General features: G+C 50.6%; 1 protein-coding gene and 1 long non-coding RNA gene across 2 annotated transcripts in view; both read right to left on the reverse strand.

The window, feature by feature from the left end:
• Positions 1-1,226, reverse strand: part of KMT5C (lysine methyltransferase 5C) — a 7,839-nt gene extending 6,613 nt beyond the window's left edge. Inside the window, exon 1 of the mRNA XM_049621428.1 lies at positions 1,098-1,226. The gene's annotated coding sequence lies outside the window, so the exon portion shown is untranslated. The remainder of the gene's footprint in view (positions 1-1,097) is intronic.
• Positions 1,227-5,180: 3,954 nt separating this feature from the next.
• LOC125915596 (uncharacterized) overlaps positions 5,181-17,565 on the reverse strand; it is a 15,662-nt gene continuing 3,277 nt past the window's right edge. Inside the window, exons 2-3 of the long non-coding RNA XR_007455707.1 lie at positions 16,430-16,599; positions 5,181-5,269 (exon numbers count right to left, since the gene is read on the reverse strand). This is a non-coding gene — a long non-coding RNA (uncharacterized LOC125915596). The remainder of the gene's footprint in view (positions 5,270-16,429; positions 16,600-17,565) is intronic.

A 17,565-nucleotide genomic window follows, 5' to 3' on the forward strand; every position in this document is an offset into this window, starting at 1 on the left:
CCCCCCCCCCATCCCCACTCCCCCAGCAGCCTTTGGGAATCATCAGGAAGCTCTCGGTGAAGCCCCAGGCAGCCTGGAGGGGGGTGAGGGGAGGGAGAGCGGAGGAAGGATCCCAGCACCTGCTCCCTCTCCAAGGATTCCGGGGGAGGGGGGGCTCCAAGGACAAAGCAGGGAAGGGGGGAGAGGAGAGGAATGACACGGAGAGGCAGAACAGGTCCATAAAAAGGGGAGAAAGAAGGGAATCAGCAAAAGGAAAGAAAACGAGACCCCTAACCCGGCCTACGGATGGCCTGCTGGGCATCCGCACCACAGTGTGTCAGGGAGAGTCCATGGGGGACCGCAAGGAAGGGGGAGCTGAAGGGAGATCAGGAGCTAGAGCTGCGGGAAAGGGGGTCTAGAAAAGACAGGAAGGCTGGGGATACATAAAGAGGGGGCGCTGCGAGAGGGCGCTGGGACAGGGCGGAAGCTGCAGGGAGGTATGTGGGTAAAGACAAAATGCAGATTGCACGGAGGGGAGCTGGGGCAAAGAAGGGCCGGGGGTGCCTGCTGGAGACACGGGGCGGCGGGAAGGCCTGGGGATCCAGGGATGACCCCAGGAAAGCCAGGGTGGAGACCTAGAGTCGAGGGCAGGTCCCGAGAAGGTGAAGGGGGGCCGCAGGGTCCAGAACGGGGCTTGGAGAAGCAGAGAAGGGGCAGGTAGGCATTCAGGGAGCAGCGAGCCTGGGTCCAGGGAGGGACCTGGGTAGGCAGTGAGGGGTCCAGATGCAGGGGCTGAGGTCCGCGGTGGTGGTCCTGGGACTGGGGCCTGGGCACGCAGTGAGATCCAGGGAGGGGAGTGCAGAGCCCGCGGGCTACCCCAGGGGTCCGGTTAGGCCCGGGAGTGCAGGGAGGGGCCTGGGTGAGCAAGCACAGGGAAGGGGCTGGGCGCCGAGAGCAGCCGGGGGCCCGCCAAAGGGCCAGGAGACGTGGGCGCCTGGACATGAGGAGGGGCCGGGCAGGGCGGGGGACGGTCGGGGCTGGGGGCGACCGGGAGCCAAGGCGGCGCGGGGTGGGGGCCGAGAGGGGGCTCAGAGGTCGGGCCCCGCGCCACCCCTCACCCGCTTCTCCTCCTCCTCCTCCTCCTCCTGAGGCACCCGCGCCGCCGCCGCCACCACCTCCCACTGCCTGCTCCGGCTCTCGTCAGACACGGTCGCCGCGCCTCCCGTCTGCCCCGCTGGGTCCGCCCCGCCACGGCCAGGGGGAGCTCCCATTGGCCGAAGCCACCGCCACTCCTGAGGGGCTGTGGCGCTCGCGCCGCTCCCATTGGCGGAGTCCAACTCGGCCCCTCCCCGCCTGCCCCCACCATCGGCGCCCCCACGAAACCCTGCTCCGCCCGCGCCGCTGCCAAGCGCCGCCAACTGCAGCTAATGGCTCCCGTAGCTGTCCTTCCGCCGCTGCCATGGAGACCGGCCCCGCCCACGGCCCGGAGTCGGCGTCCCCATTGGCCGAAAGCGTCGTGGCTCCCGGCAAAACTCGGGTTTAGGTCAGGTTATTCAGGTCCAAGTGGGGAGGGGGCGGGCTCTGCCCGTGCATAGCCCGCGTGTGACTGGCTGGCCTTGGAATAGCTCGTCCTTCAATAGGCGAAGGCGCCCGCCCATCACGGTAGAGTCGAGCCTGGCCTATTCTTTCTCCCGCGAACCCTTCGGGAACAGCGGGAAGAAAGCTGGGGCGGGCGCGCGGGTTCTTCCGTCGACCCCGCCCGGCCTGCGGTTGCCGAGGCAACAAAACTTTATTGACAGCCCGGCCGGGCTGCAAAGGGCGTCTCTCTGTCCCTCCCTGCGGGACAACCTTCCTAGCCCCGAATACCCCGTCTAGTTCCGTGAGCACCCACGACAGCTCTGTGGGGGTGAACGGGTCGGAAAGGAGGAGCCTGACAAGTAGGGGCTTTGGAGAAGTCTCCCATGAGGCAACCCCCTCCCCCAGTTGGGATCACCCCCCTGGCTCCAATCCTGGAGGCATACATAATTAGCAATTTATCGTAATTACGCCCAGAATAACAAGCTCCGCACTTGGAGCAGGCGGGCTTTGTTCTTTTTGCTCACTGCTGTGTATCTTGAGCGCTTAGAACAATGCCTGGCACGGAGTAGGTGCTTCAGTAGGTACTGAACGAATGAATGCAGGCATGACCGGCCAGTGAGGATGACGCTGACGGTTTCCGCGTCGCTATGTGATGTCGGGGAGGTGGCCTGCCCTCTCTGTTTATGCCCCAGCCCTGAGGCACCCCCCCTCCCCAACACAGGCACACCCCTACCCCTAAGGATGGCCCAAGTTTCAGAGGAGAGAAACAGCAGGCACGCAGAAAGGACTCTAAAAACTCAGCTCTCCGGAAAAGATCTATCAGTATGTTTGAATCTTAGAAGTACAGCTCTTCTTTTCGCGGGTGTCCACCCCAGAGAAACGCTGGCAAATGTGAACGAAAAGATAAGCTCCCAACAGTTGCGCTGGGGGGAGGGGGTACTGGAAACGGCTTACATGTCCATCCCATGAAGAATGGATAACTGGATCGTGGCATTTTCATTCAGGAGAACGCCATGCAGCAGTGGAAGGGAATGAGCGCTCTGTAGCTCAGCCTGACAACCCCAACCCCTTCTGCTAGTTGCAGAAGTCTGTAGAGTCGAATGTAGGAAGTTTTAAAACCCATAAAACAGGGACTGTGTGTGGAGACGTGTTTTAAATGTATATAAATGTGCACGGGCATGAGAAAAGGAGGGGAAAGCCCTATTGGTGACCCCTGCAGGTGGGCCATTGGACTGCAATCAGGAAAGCTACAGGGGACATTGATATTTGCACTTTTTTTCTTTTTTAAAGCCCAGAGGTGAAACCATGAGTGCACTCTATCACTATCTGTTCTTCTTCTGTGTGTGAAAAATATTTCATAATACAAATAAAATTTTGACTCGCCAATTCCATTCCAGGGTTTTAGTCTAAGGAAATAACTGACAAGCATTACGATATTTATATACAAATATGTTTGTTTCGCCTCGGTGTTGTTTAAAACGCAGAAAGAGAGGCGCCTGGGTGGCTCAGTCGGTTAAGCTTCCGACTTTGGCTCAGGTCACGATCTCAAGGTGCGTGAGTTCGAGCCCCGCGTCGGGCTCTGTGCTGACAGCTCAGAGCCTGGAGTCTGCTTCCCAGTCTGTGTCTCCCCCTCTCTCTCTCTGCTCCTCCCCTGCTCCTGCTCTGTCTCTCTCTGTCTCAAAAATAAATAAAAACATTAAAAAAATTTTTTTTTAATTAAAAAAAATTAAACGCAGAAAGATACGAAAAGCCTTACTGTTTATAACAGTAGAAGATTGGACCACTTACAGGATATCTGCCAGTGGAATAAGCAACAGTTACTGGGCTGTTGGCACATGCTGGTAACTTTGTAAATAGCCCTGCCAGGGAGGGGCTGTTACTACCCCCATTTTACAGATGAGCAAACTGAGGCTTATAGAGGGGATTTAACTGGCCATCAGACACCAGGGCTTTATTTCTCAACCTCTGGGCTACATTGCCCAGATAGGATCCAGCTGGTTCTCAATGTTTAGAATGAATGAATGAAGCACAGATACATGCTACTACATAGATGGACCCTGAAAACAGGCTAGGGGGCGCCTGGGTGGCTTAGTTGGTTAAGCGTCTGAGTTCGAGCCCCACATCTGGCTCTGCGCTGTCTGCTTGGGATTCTCTCCCTCTCTCTGTGCCCCTCCCCTGCTCGTGCTCTCTCTCTCTCTCTCAAAGTAAATAAATAAACTTGAAAAAAAAAAAAAAAAGAAAAGAAAACACTAGGTAAAAGGAGCCAGACACAAAAATTCACATATGGAAGAATTCCATTTCTAGGAAATATCCAGAAGAGGTAAATCCATAGACACAGAAAGCAGATTCATGATGACTTCCAGGGGCTGGGGGCGGGGTGGGGGGGGGGGAGAATGGGGGAGGGACTAATAATAGCGGTGGGTCTTCCTTTTTGGATGAAGAGGTTCTGGATCCAGAGAATGGTGCTGGTTACAGAACACTGTGCGTGTACAGAAAGCCATTGACTTGCACACTTCAAAATGGTGGAAATGGTAAATTGGATGTTAAGTGTATTTTACTACCGAAAGAGAGACAGAAACAGAGAAAGAGACAGAGAGAGACAGAGAGAGGGAGAGAAATAATCATCTGGGGAATATTGTAAAAACGTACATTCGAAGTCTCAGCCTCCGGAAGGCCCGGTTGAGTATTTAGTCAAGGTGCCCAAATGCCCGCTGCCCAAAATGTGGCCTATGTACCAGCGTCATCAAGCAAGACCACGTGGGTGCTTGGTGGGAATGAAGAATCTCAGGCCATGGGTGGCTCAGTCGGTTGAGCGTCCGACTTTGGCTCAGGTCACGATCTCGCGGTATGTGAGTTCGAGCCCCGCGTCGGGCTTTGTGCTGACTGCTCAGAGCCTGGAGCCTGTTTCAGATTCTGTGTCTCCCTCTCTCTCTGACCCTCCCCCGTTCGTGCTCTGTCTCTCTCTGTCTCAAAAATAAATAAACGTTAAAAAAAATTAAAAAAAAAAAAAAAGAAAAAAGAATCTCAGGCCACATCCCAGAACTCCTAAAGCAGAACCACCCAGACCAGTGACTGGAATGCTCTGGAATGTTTGAGAAGCATGCTTTAGAACACACCTTTGCAGGGGCACCTGGGTGGCTCAGTTGGTTAAACATCTGACTCTTGATTTTGGCTCAGGTCATGATCTCAGAGTGGTGAGTTCGAGCCCCGCATTGGGCTCCGTGCTGACAGTGCAGAGCCTGCTTGGGATTCTGTCTCTCCCTCCCTCTCTCTCTCTCTCCCTCTGCCCTCTCCCATGCTAGCATGCTATCTCTCTCTCTAAAAAACAAAAACAAAAACAGGAAAAAGCAGTAAATTCAGGAAGATCATATTTTGAGGGGCAAGGGATATCTATTTATATGTATATATAAAATAAATGATTGGGGTGAGAATGTGGAGAAAAGGCAACCCTTGTGCCCGTTGATGGGAATGTAAGTTGGTGCAGCCACTATCGAAAAGAATATGGTGGTTCCTTAAGAAATTAAAAATAGAGGGGCGCCTGGGTGGCTCAGTCGGTTGAATGTCCGACTTCAGCTCAGGTCATGATCTCGAAGTTCGTGGTTTGGGAGGCCTGCGTCCGTCCGGCTCTGTGCTGACAGCTCAGAGCCTGGAGCCTGCTTCACATTCTGTGTCTCCCCTCTCTCTGCCTCTCTCCTGCTTGCGCTCTGTCTCTCTGTTCCTCAAAAAAAAATGAATAAACATTAAAAAATTAAAAACAAATTAGAAATAGAAATACCACGTTGTCCCTCAATCCCGTTTCTGGATATATATCCAAAGACAATGGTCACTGTTGCAAAGAGATATCTGCACTCCCATGTTTACTGCAGCATTATTCACCACGGCCAAGACGTGGAAACCACCTAAGTGTCCGTCAAGGGATCAACGACAAAAGAAAACGTAGGGCATATATATGTAATGGAATATTATTCAGCTGTGAGGAAGGAGGAAATCCTAGTACGGATGACACTGGAAGGCATTATCCTGAATAAGATAACACAGGCACGGAAAAACAAACACTGCACGATCTCATATGTATGTGGAATCTAAAAAAAGTCGGACTCCTGGAAGCAGAGAGTGCAAGGGTGGTCACCGGAGGCAGTGGGGGGCGGAGAGGGTGGAGAAAGTGTACATGAGCTAAATAGGTGACTCAAGTTCACAATACCATAGTGTGTAATTGAAGCTTGCGAAGGCAGTAGGTCATAGGTCATTAGCCTTCTCACCACACGCACGAAGGGGAACTGTGAGGTGACAGACGTGTTAATTAGCTTGACTGTAGGGATCACCTCACAATGTGTTCACATGTCAAATAATCATATTGTACACCTTGACTGTATACACTTTTTGTTTGTTACTCATACTTCAATAAAGCTGGAGAAACATAAATGATGGGGGGGAAGCTGTCTCTCAGTTGTCAAGTATTACTCGTGTAAGAACGAAATGTATAAAATGATAGAATAAATATGAGTATTATATACTGTATGTTACTTCATGAATACCTCTATCAACATATATACATATGTATATGTGTATGCACACACACATCTATATCTGTCTAATATCATCCTCCTCCTCCTCCTCAAAATTCTGCAATGAATTCACACCTTGGCAGTCAGCCTCCAAGGTGACCCTCGGGGACCCAATCTCCCCCACTGGGATTCACAGCCTTGAGCTCCTGCTTCCACAGTGAACAGGGCTGAGCTGGTGTAATGGAAAGGGTATTGTGTAAAAATGATGGTGTGTCCAAGGCTGGGTCATCACAGACATTCTGGCTTCCATCCCCGCTATCTCTGAGATTGCTCCTTGGGGAGAACCCAGAGAGGTTATCAAGGCCACCTTGTGGAGAAGACAATGTGGCAAGGAACTGAAGCCTTGTGTCAATAGCCAGGGAAGAACTGAGGCTTCCTGCCAACAGTTTGACGGTCATGTGAGGGAGCCAGCCTGGAAACAATCCTCCTATCTCCAGACGGTGCCCTGTCTACGTCTTGATTACAACCTGAAGAGCCAACCAGCTGAGCTGCTCCTGGATTCTGGACCCACAGAAACTGTGAGATGACAAATCCTTATCGATGCTTTATGCCACTATAGTATATTGATACACACCTAGATTTAAATCCAACATTTAAAAAAAAATTTTTTTTTTTACATTTATTTATTTTTGAGAGACAGAGGGAGACAGAGCGTGAGCAGGGGAGGGGCAGAGAGAGAGGGAAAGAGGGAGACACAGAATCCGAAGCAGGCTGCAGGCTCTGAGCTGTCAGCACAGAGCCCGATGCGGGGCTGGAACCCACAAACCATGAGATCGTGACCGGAGCTGAAGTTGGATGCTCAACTGACTGAGCCACCCAGACGCTGCTAAAATCCAACAGTCTCACAATGGCCCCCCATTATTCCTCTCATCTTCATTATCAACTATTCTCTGAATCGCTCACTCTGTTATAATCCCATTGGCCTCCTTGATGGAAGCAAGGCCTTTCCTTGCTGTCCTGTCTGCTAGGAGATCCACCCCCCACAACTGTCTGCAGGGCTCACTCTCTCGCCTGCTTCAGGTGTTTGCTCAAATGTCACCTCCTCAAGGTCACCGTCCCTAATGGTTCTGGCTGGAAGAGCCCAACTACCCCAGTCATTCCCTGACTCTGCTCTATTGCTTTATAGCCCCAGGACCAGCTATATAATAATTTTTGGGTCCCAGAGCAAAATGAAAACGCAGACCCCTTGTTCAAACATTGCTAAGCGTTTCAGGACAGTCACAATGAAGCACTCAACCCACGTGAGGCCCTGAGCCACTATACAACTCACACGCCTACAAAATGAGCATTGCCTAGCACCTAGCCCTGCCTGACATTATACATCTCTTGGTTTATTTGTTCGTTGTCTTTCTTCCCAACTAGAACATGAGCTCTAGGAGGGCAGGGAACCTTGTTTTGTTCACAGCTGAGTTTTCAACGTCAAGGGCATTGCCTGGCACATCACTGGCATTCGATACAGATTTAATGATTAAGCAAATAAAAACAATGAAAGAAGCCTGTCCCTGAAGGAGAGAGAGTACCTCAGAAGAGGACCCATGGAATGGGAGAACATTTTTCCAAATCATATATCTGATAAAAGGTTTGTAACCTAGAATATATATAGAATATTTGGCACGCCTGTCTGGCTCAGTTGGTGCAGCATATGACTCTTAATCTCTGGGTCGCGAGTTCAAGCTCCACGTTGGGCGTGGAGCCTACTGAAAAAAAAAAAAAAAAGAAAGAAAGAAAGAAAGAAAAAGAAAAAAATAATACTTAGAACTCAGGGTGCCTGGCTGGCTCAGTCAGTGAAGCATGCAACTCTTGATCTTGGGGTTGTGAGTTCGAGCCCCATGTGGGTGTAGCGATTACTTACAAGCAAAAACTTAAAAAAAAAAGAAGGAAACAAGAAAAACTTGTACATGGATGTTTATTACAGCATTATCCATAATAGCCAAAAGGTGGAACTAACTAGATAATATCTAGAACCAACTTGATAATATCTATCAACTCATAAATGAATAAACAAAATGTGAAAGGAAATTCTGACACACTTTACAACACGGATGAACCATGAAAACAGTTTCCTAAATGAAATAAGCCAGACACACACACACAAACAAATATTATATCATTCCACTAATATGAGGTATCTGAAATAGTCAAAGCTGTAGAAACAGGAAGTAGAATTTTGGCTGCCAGGGGCTAAGGGAGGGGAAGTGGGGAGTTACTGGTTAATGGGTATAAAGTTTCTGTTTGAGATGATGAAAAAGTCCTGAAGACAGATGGTTGTGATGGTTGCACAACACTGTGAATGTACTTAATACCCCTGAATTGCACACTTAAAATTGTAAAAGGGCAAAATTTATGTTATGTATATTTAACCACAATAAAAAAATCTAGAGAAAATCCATGTTTAATGGTGAAACATCGAAAGCTCTTTATTTGAAGTCGAGAACAAGACAGGGATGTCCCCTTACCACTGCATTCTGTGCTGTTCTGAGTAAGGCAAGTAAAAGAAAAAAAAAGTGTAAGAATTGAAGAGAAAGAAATAAAACTGCCATTAATCACAGATATGATTATGTATCTAGAAGATCCAAAGCTTCCAAAAGAAGCTCCTGATAAAATGTCAGAATTAATGACGGAATCTAGAAAGGTTGCTGGATACAAAACCAATATACAAATATCAACTGTACATTTTTTTACCTGTGGGTTGGAGGTGCCCAAGACCACCCAAAGTTTGGAAATTCACTAGGACTCATGGAGCTCAGCACAGAGTTGTATTCATGGCTAAACTTTATTACAACAATGTAGGATCATGAGGGGGAAAAGTCACAGGCTGAGACTGGAGGAAATCACATGCAGGTTTCCTCATTCTCTCTTCCTCTCATGAGGATCATACAGAACTCACTCTTTCCCCAAACAAAAGTGCAGCACAATGTGCATGCTGTTTTTGCCCAAGGAAGCCCATCAGAGACTCGGCACCCAAGATTTTATTAACGACTGATCATGTAGGCACCTTCTGCCTAGCACATACCAAAATTCCAGACTCCCAGAAAGAAAGCAGGAATTCAGCATTAACCATATGGTTTGCACAATCCAGGCACAGTGAGCCACTCAGAATATTTCAGCAACCAAGTCCCCAGACACCAGCCCAAGGCAAACTTGCAAGCAGGATAGCTGATTTGGATGGATCTGCTTTGTTAACCATTTTCTGTACAACTAACAAAGTTTTAAAATAAAAATTTAAGTAAATATGACTCACAATATTTATAAATATCCAGCAAGGGGAAATAAATCTAACAAAATATGTGCAAAACCTCTTCCAGAAAACCTGTAAAACCTTATTTAGAGACCTGAAAGAAAATCTAAAACAGGGAGATATATACCATGTTCATGGACTGGGAATGAGTGGGATGGAAGATTTAAGGAGAATGAAGAATGTTTGGGTGGGGCACCTGGGTGGCTCAGTCAGTTGAGTGTCTAACTCTTGATTCCAACTCAGGTCATGATCTCACGGATCATGAGATCAAGCCTCACGTTGGGCTCTGCACTGACAGCAAGGAGCCTGGCTGGGATTCTCCTCTCCCTCTCTTTCTACTTCTGTCCACCCTTAAAATAAATAAATAGGGGCACCTGGGTGGCTCAGGCAGTTGAGCGTCCAACTTCGGCTCAGGTCATGATCACACGGTCTGTGGGTTTGAGCCCCGTATTGGGTTCTGCGCTGACAGCTCAGAGCCTGGAGCCTGCTTTGGATTCTGTGTCTCCCACTCTCTCTGCCCCTCCCCCACTTATGCTCTGTCTCTGTTCTCCGTCTCTCTTTCTCTCAAAAATAAGTAAACATTGGGGCGCCTGGGTGGCTCAGTTGGTTAAGCGACCGACTTCAGCTCAGGTCATGATCTTGCAGTTTGTGAGTTCCAGCCCCGTGTTGGGCTCTGTGCTGACAGCTCAGAGCCTGGAGCCTAATTCAGATTCTACGTCTCCCCATCTCTCTACCCCTCCCCTGCTCACACTCTGTGTCTCTCTGTCTCTCAATAATAAACGTTAGGGGCGCCTGGGTGGCGCAGTCGGTTAAGTGTCCGACTTCAGCCAGGTCACGATCTCGCGGTCCGTGAGTTCGAGCCCCGCGTCGGGCTCTGGGCTGATGGCTCGGAGCCTGGAGTCTGTTTCCGATTCTGTGTCTCCCTCTCTCTCTGCCCCTCCCCCGTTCATGCTCTGTCTCTCTCTGTCCCAAAAATAAATAAAAAACGTTGAAAAAAAAATTAAAAAAAAAATAATAAACGTTAAAAAAATTTTTTTTAAATAAGGAAACATTTAAAACATTAAATAAATAAGTAAACTAAAGAAAAATGTTTGGATGTTTTGGTCATTCTTTTTCCACCTTCCTTTCCTCTCCCAATGTGGAGGTGGTGGCGGTGGGAACAAAGAGGTGGGCAGAAGTGACAGTCAACTCAACAGATCTGCATATTTGCTCAATAGCACCGATCTCAACCATGTCAGTGATTGTAACTATCTCCTTATAGCTTTGTTTCCTACAGAGATAAAAACCTCTGGATGAATGGATGCATGGGTGGGTGGATGGATGGGGAGAGAGAGAGAGAGGGAGAGAGACCGAGAGAGAGAGGTGTGTGTGGGTGCAGGGGGTTGAATCGATGATGTGGTAAAACAGTGACGCCCCCAAAGACATCTGCAGTTCCCAGAACGCGGGTATTACTTCTTATGGTAAGAGATAGGGTTAAGGTAAGGGTTTTGAAAGGAGGACCTTATCCTGGATTATCCTAGGTTTGTGGGAATATTTTACAGCAGCCACAGAAAACTACTATAGACAGCTGATTAAGTGGATTGGATCAGTGGGAAAGTGGGTGGTTAAACTGATGGATGGATTGTAGAATAAACGGGAAGAGGGAATTGAGAGAATGGCTCAAAGAATGAAAGAACATATAGTTGGGGGGTTATGCCTGGGTGGGTCAGTCGGTTAAGCGCCTGACTGTTGGTTGCGGTTCAGGTCATGATCTCACAGTTCATGGGTTTGAAGCTTGGGCTCACAGAACCTCGGGCTCTGTGGTGATGGTGTGGAGCCTGCTTGGGGTTCTCTCTCCCTCTCTCTCTGCCCCTCCCCCTCCCCCCTCAACATAAATAAATACACTTTGAAAAGAAAAAAAAAGAACACAGAGCCGGATGAATGGAGAGCTGGATGGATGGATGGAGCTTGGAGAGCTGGAAGAATATCTAAACAGATGATATTTGGACAGATAGGCAGGTGGGTGGGTGGGAGGGTGAATACCCAGTTGGATAAATGCATAAAGGCAAGAACGTATGCACAGATGAACAGACGGGGCAGGTGGAAGTTTGGATGGGTATCTGAGGAGGGAGCCTGGCATGTGGGAAAGAACAACATTTTAGAGTCAGACAGACCTATGGTCTGGCCCCAGCTCCTTCAGTCTGTTGCTCAGCGACATCGGTTAAGTGTGGTAGCCGAGGTGGCTCTCCCTAGAAGAAAGATCTTGGTCAACTGTGAAGAGTGCCTTGGGAGGACAGCCCCCAGCTGCCCTAAGTCACTAGTTTGTTTGGATCCAGGTCGTGTTCTCTTCTGGCATTCCCCAACCCCGACTAATCATCAGGGGTGGGGTTGGGATGGGGGGAAGGAGGGTACTAGGGCCTGGCCACTCCCACCCAATGCGGGCTCCTCTAATGTGATCTTGTTCTTTTTTAATTGAGCTAAAATTCACATACCACGACATTCACCGCTTCAACCATCGTTGTAAAGAGTATAATTCAGTGGCATTTAGTACACACTGTCTTGCAACCGTGTCTTCTCTATGCGGTTTCACATGTTTATCACCCCAAAAAGAAGTGATTAAGCAATCACTCCCCATTTGCCCCTCCCTCCAGCCCCTGGTAACCACCAACCTACTTTCTGTTTCTAGGGATCTGGGAGGAGAAATCCTTGCCCCTCCCCTCCCCTGGTGGCTGGCTGAGATTTCTCAGAGCTGAACGGCCTGAAGCTCTTTCTACCCTCACCTTCCTTCCCCCTCATCTTCCACAGGGGGCCTACCAACTTCCCAGCTCTGTTCCCTGCCCCCTTTATCTTTTGCTGGCATTGTCCCCAGTAAATCCCTTGTATTGCCAGCACCATCACAACACTTGCTTCTCGAAGGACCCATCACACAGCAAGATGTTCTGAGCTCCAGGCATCTATGAATGTGAAGCAGTGAACTGTGAAGCAGTCCAACTTCTCAGAAATCCTGAACGTGGGGCGCCTGGGTGGCTCAGTCGGTTAAGCGTCCGACCTCGGCTCAGGTCATGATCTCATCGTTTGTGAGTTCGAGCCCCATGTCGGGCTCTGTGCTGACAGCTCGGAGCCTGAAGCCTGCTTCAGATTCTGTGTCTCCCTCTCTCTCTGCCCCTCCCCTGCTCACGCTCTGTCTCTGTCTCTCTCAAAAATAAATAAACATTTGGGGCGCCTGGGTGGCTCAGTCGGTTGAGCGGCCGACTTCGGCTCTGGTCACGATCTTGTGGTCCGTGAGTTCGAGCCCCGCGTCGGGCTCTGTGCTGACAGCTCGGAGCCTGGAGCCTGTTTCGGATTCTGTGTCTCCCTCTCTCTGACCCTCCCCCGTTCATGCTCTGTCTCTCTCTGTCTCAAAAATAAATAAACGTTAAAAAAAATTAAAAAATAAATAAATAAATAAACATTAAAAAAAAATTAAAAAATAAAAAAGAAATACTGAACGCAATTTGGAGGACCCGACAACATTAACGCCTAATTGTAGACAGCACTGTGGCAGAAGGGGACTCTCACAGACTCACTCCTGAACCCTCACAAGCATGTGACCAGGGCACCATTATGATCCTTGCTTTGACAGATGAGGTCTCTTGCTCTGGCAGCTTCCCCGGTCTAGGAAAAAACAATCCTCAGCACCAACTAGAAGCAGTTTCCTAAACTCGAAAGTGCAATGTCATTCTCACCCAGAGGAAGGCCACGTGCAGCCTTTTCCCCTCAGCCAAGCCTGGCTAGCACTCGTTTCCGGAAGGATCCAGAATAGTCCAGGACCCCCAGCCTGCAAGTGGACAGTGGGAGGGGCCTATTTGCAAGTTGAACGTAGCCCACCGGACTTGAGGTGCCCCACTCCTGTCCACTCAGCAGACGTCCTGAAGATGTCACACAGCCACCATGGGGACACCAGTAAGCCCGGCTTCTGTGCCAGTCCAGAGAGGTGCAGAGAGGTGGGTACTGGGGCCCAGAGTGGGGAAAAGTGTTGCCTTGGGTCACCTGGAGGTTAGCATCTTGGAGAGACGAGTGGGAATCAGGCACAGGCAGGGCTGGGGCACGGAGTGGGGACAGAGAGTTACCAGCAGAGTGGACACCAGGTAGCATTCGGTCCTCCCTCCCCTGTGCTCCTTCAGCAAAGCGTCCACTAGGGCGCACGTCACCTGCACACAGGGAGCCCCTTGAGGGTAGGGGCTGGATCGGATTCATTCCTGAGAGCCCAGGGACTTCAGGGGAATGTTCACTGAGTAAATGAGAGAGTGAACAAAGGATTCAGGAGGAAGATACTGAGTCAGTGGTTGGAACAGCCACCACTCCCCCCAGAGGAGGGGACCAGCAGGAGAGGCACTTGGGGCCTGGGGCAGGGTGGGACCTTGTTAGTTTCATGCCTCCAGTTTTTCTCTGCTTGTGCACTGCGGTCTCTCTAGTGTCCGGAAAAGCGGCTGGCACACAGTGGGTCCTCGATCAATATTTGCTCAATGGCAAACACACACACACACACACACACACACACACACACACACACACACAAAACCAGCAACCACCAACCCCCCCCCCCCCAGGAACTCTGATCCCCCTCCTGCCATGGGCAGCTATGCTACACCCCCAGGAGAAGCAGCCCCCCACCCAGCAGTAACCAGAGCAAAGGCTGACCACGCCTCTTTTTTCCTCTCTGATCCGCACACAAACTCTCAGATAAAGGTAATGCTGACCTCAGCTGCCTCTTAGAAACACAAACCTGTCAGATGCTGTTCTGAGCACCTTAAGCGGACTGACATGCAGATCCAGCCCCCCAGGACTCTGAAGTCGGCACCCCATTTCACAGATGAGGAGGCCAAGGTGCGGAGAGACAGGCCATTTGCCCAGGTCACGTCGACAGCAAGAAGCAGAGGCGGGGATACAAACTCAGTGGTAAACAAACATTTAACCTAATACGTTTTAAAGACCTGGTTGGCTTTATCAGGTGGCTGATGAATGGGGCAGCGTCCCATCCAGCAAGTAGAGGGGAGCTCCGGCTCCGGGAAAGGAAAGGTTTTTTGTTTTTTTTTAATTTTTTTTTTTAACGTTTATTTATTTTTGAGACAGAGAGAGACAGAGCATGAATGGGGGAGGGTCAGAGAGAGGGAGACACAGAATCTGAAACAGGCTCCAGGCTCCGAGCTGTCAGCACAGAGCCCGACGCGGGGCTCGAACTCACGGACCACAAGATCGTGACCAGAGCCGAAGTCGGCCGCTCAACCGACTGAGCCACCCAGGCGCCCCACGGAAAGGTTTTTAAAGGTAGCTAGGGAGTGGAAACAAAAATTATTAGCAAAGAATGCATCATTTTAGGCAAGGTTGTCCTCCTAAGGGGGATCAAAGAGTCTATCAGTAAATTTCCTAGGGCTAACCAGGAAATTCCAGGTTGACTAGTTAAATGTTACCACCTGGGGTGGGGGGGTGGGGGGCAGGGAGGCTAAGCCTGCACCTGGGTTGGGTATTGAGCCTTGGTTTGTTGACTTCGGCCCTTTACATAAGTGACTCCATTTTGGGCCTGCGTTTTTGTTTGTTTGTTTGATGTTTTAATGTTTATTTATTTTTAAGAGAGAGAGAGTGAGCATGAGCGGGGAAGGGGCAGAGAGAGAGGGAGACACAGAATCGGAACCAGGCTCTGCGCTGTCAGCCCACGGCCCGACGCAGGGCTCGAACCCAAGAACCATGAGATCATGACCTGAGCCGAAGTCGGACGCCTGACCGACTGAGCCACCCAGGCGCCCCTTGGGGCTGTGGTTTTCTTACTACCACCAGGAAGTCTGTCTCCAGAGCAATATTATGGCCTCTATTTTACAGATTGAAGAAACCAAAGCTTCCTCACTGTGGGAGACAGAATAATGATCCCTAAAATGTCTACATCTTTAAATTTTTATTTATTTTTGAGACACAGAGAAAGAACATGAGCAGGGGAGGGGCAGAGAGAGGCAGACACAGAATCATAAGCAGGCTCCAGGCTCTGAGCCCTCAGCACAGAGCCCGACGCGGGGCTTGAACTCACAGACCGCGAGATCATGACCTGAGCCGAAGTCGGACGCTCAACCGACTGAGCCACCCAGGCGCCCTTAACATGTCTACATCTTAATCTCCAGGACACCTGACTACGGTACCTTACACGCAAAAAGGACTTTGCGCACATGATTCAGTGAAGGGCTTTGAGGTGAGATTATCCTGGATTATGTGGATGAGCCCAATGCAGTCATGGGGTCGTCAGAGTCGGAGAAGGGGACGTGATGACAGAGCAGATGTTGGAACGAGGCGCTCTGTAGATGGAGAAAGGGGCCACAAGCCAAGGGGTGTAGCTGCCTATGGAGGCTGGAAAAGGCAGGAAAATGGACTCTCCCCTGGAGCCTCCAGAGGAACCAGCTGCACTGATGTCTTCTGACCTCCAGACCTGTGAGCTACCAAATTTGTGTTGTCCTGAGCCCCTAAATTTGTGGCGCTTTGTGACAGCAGACATTGGAAGCTCATACAGGCAGTCAGCTCTTAAGGGGGCAGAGATGGGATTCGAACTCAAGTCTGGCCGAGTTGAACGCTCCAGGCTGTCTCTTGGAAGTGCGAAGCTTGGAATTATTCCAGATTTTTCCCCCCTCAGGGTCACGGGGCAGTGCCTGGCACTCAGGTGTGTCAATGGTTTTTATTATTACACCTCCTTCCTGTCTGCACAGTGTCCGTTCCTCCATCTGCTCTGCTCAAGAACCTTCCATGGCCCCCCATTACCCTCAGGATAATGTCCAGGCCCTTTATGGCAATGGAGAACTTTGGGGCCTGGCTCATGTCTCCTAGTGGGTCTACACTGTACAACCCAGCAGACAAAGGCACTCGACCCTCATGGGCTAGGTCTCAGGGGCCACCTGGACTCTACTGAGAAAGCCTTCCTGAAGCTTGAAAACTTGCACACAGCCTCCTTCTACGTATAGCTTGTGAGAATCTCCTGACCTTCCTTCACAGCCAGAACACTCTGGACACCATTTCTAGTCAGCACCCCCTCCTCCAGGGGCCACCGTACCCTGTGTTACCTTCATTATCGTACCTGTATCCTCCTTTTCGGGTCCCAGTGTGCCTGCCCTCCAGCCGGAAAAGCCACTGTGGCCAGGGGCGCACTCTCCATGGGTTGATGGCTTCTGGCCTCAAGGAATGTTCTGTCTGTCTCATCTGTGCTCTGGAGGAAGCCGACAGCCTGAAGTTCCAGCGGCTGGGGTCCTGGAAACACAACAGTACCAGCAAGAAAAGGTGGGTCTCAGACTCTTAAGTCCACAAAGACGCAGGGTCAGTGGAATACTATTTGGCCACAGAAAGGGATGCGGCGTTGACGTGTGCTACAACGTGGACAAAACTCAAAAAACATAGGAAATGTCCAGAATTGACAAATCCATAGGGACAGAAAGCCATTTGGTTGTGGCCAGGGGCTGAGGACAGGAGGTGATGGCGAGGGCCTACGCTTGATGCGTGGAGAGTTTTCTTCCGGGGTGGTGAAAAAGTTCTGGAACTAGATAGAAGTGGGGGTTGCACAACCTTGGGAATGTACCAAACGCGACTGAATGGTTCACTGTAAGATGGTTAATTTTATGTTTTGTGAATTTTGCCTCAAATTGAACAAAAAGAGGTGGGGTGCTGAGGGAGAAGAGAGCTGGAACTTCTGGGTCTGAGGGAGGAGGGGTCGGGGATCTGGAGTCCTGGGTCTAAGGGAGGAGGGGCTGGGGCCTGGACTCCTGGGTCTGAGGGAGGAGGGGCTGGGGGAAGGACTCCTAGGTCTGAGGGAGGAGGGCCTGGGGGCCTGATCCTAGGTCTGAGGGAGGAGGGGCTGGGGGCCTGATCCTAGGTCTGAGGGAGGAGGGGCTGGGGGCAGGACTCCTGGGTCTGAGGGATAAAGGGCTGGGGGCCTAGATTCCTGGGTCTGAGGGAGGAGGGGCTGGGGGCCTGGACTCCTGGGTCTGAGGGAGGAGGGGCTGGGGGTCTGGACTCCTGGGTCTGAGGGAGGAGGGGCCGGGGTTCTGGATTCCAGGGTCTGAGGGAGGAGGGGCTGGGGGGTCTGGACTCCTGGGTCTGAGGGAGGAGGGGCCTGGGGGCCTGGACTCCTGGTCTGAGGAAGGAGGAGGCTGAGAGTCTAGACTCCTGGTCTGAGGGAGGAGGAGCCTGGGGTCTGGACTCCTGGGTCTGAGGGAGGAG

This window comes from Panthera uncia, assembly GCF_023721935.1.
Source record: "Panthera uncia isolate 11264 chromosome E2 unlocalized genomic scaffold, Puncia_PCG_1.0 HiC_scaffold_19, whole genome shotgun sequence".
In the NCBI taxonomy this organism is placed as follows: Eukaryota; Metazoa; Chordata; class Mammalia; order Carnivora; family Felidae; genus Panthera; species Panthera uncia.